General features: G+C 40.2%; 1 protein-coding gene across 2 annotated transcripts in view; it reads right to left on the bottom strand.

Moving 5' to 3' along the window:
* The window catches only part of GTF2A1L (general transcription factor IIA subunit 1 like), a 75,632-nt gene that overhangs the window by 70,682 nt on the left and 3,704 nt on the right, over positions 1-1,246 (bottom strand). The window lies entirely within an intron of this gene.

The raw sequence follows: 1,246 nt of genomic DNA, 5'->3' as shown, positions 1-1,246 counted from the left end.
ACAGCAACCTCCAACTCCTAGGCTTAAGCGATTCTCCTGCCTCAGCCTCCCAAGCAGCCAGGATCACAGGTACCTGCCACAACACCCAGCCATTTTTTGGCTGTAGTTGTCATTGCTGTTTAACAGGCCCAGGCTAGATTCGAACCAACCATCTCTGGTGTATGTAGCTGCCACCTTAGCCACTTGAGTACAGGCACCAAGCCAGTCATGACTAATTACTGTAAAGCAAGATTACAATCACAGCAGCACAGTATTAAATAAAACTTGTGTCTGGTAATTCACTATTGTTAATCTACTTGATTTTTATAAGTTATAATTACTGCCACACTTAAATTCTCCCATTTTGTAACAGAAGAGGTACAAAGCATCCTTACTATTTCCTCTTCACGTTGGCACATGTAATTTTCACGTGCATTTTCCCAATATGAAAAATACCATCTATTTATTATTGACAGTTTACTCCAAAATCTACCCTCACTTCTTGCAGACACAACTCTATTGAATTTCAGCTAAACCCGATAAAACTTACATGTGTGTGTATATATTCACACACTTATACATCCAAGAGTAGCATGAGAATCAGAGGAAAAAAGAAGAAACAAAAGCTAGAAAGATAGAATAGGATCAGTTTTATCTTTTATGAGCTAGTCTTTTCCAGCTTAAACTGATAAACATAATACAGACAAATACTTCCGTAAAACAGCACTTCTCAACCTGTGAGTTGCGACCCACAGTAAATGTATTAATGGGTCACGGCATTAGGAATGTTGAGAACCACCGCCCTAAAAGCAGAAATCTATATTCAACAGATTTTAAAATAAAGATAAAATGCATACAGTCCATTATCTAGCCATCATTTTATATATCCAAAACAGTAAGGCAGCATGAATAATCTCCATATTCTTGCTAACTTTCCATTTTGCTTCCACGACAATAACAGATGTAGAATATACACAAAAGGTAAAAAAGCGCGTGCACAAACATGCAAGCACTTACTTTCCCTCTGCAACTTCAGCAATGCCCGCTGGATTAATCCTTAACTAAACCAGCTTGGCACCTATAGCACAGTGGTAACAGCCCCAGCCACATATACCAAGGCTGGCAGGTTTGAATCCAGCCTGGGCCAGCTAAACAACAATGACAACTGCAGCCAAAAATAAAATAGCTGGGCATTGTGGCAGGCGCCTGTAGTCCCAGCTACTTAGGAGGCTGAGGCAAGACAATCGCTTAAGCCCAAGAGTTTGCG

The sequence above is a fragment of the Otolemur garnettii genome, unplaced genomic scaffold, assembly GCF_000181295.1.
Source record: "Otolemur garnettii isolate 467f Iridium unplaced genomic scaffold, OtoGar3 scaffold00024, whole genome shotgun sequence".
Lineage (NCBI taxonomy): Eukaryota > Metazoa > Chordata > Mammalia > Primates > Galagidae > Otolemur > Otolemur garnettii.
The sequence above is the reverse complement of the archived record's forward strand: the minus strand, read 5'-3'. Positions and strand labels throughout refer to the sequence as shown.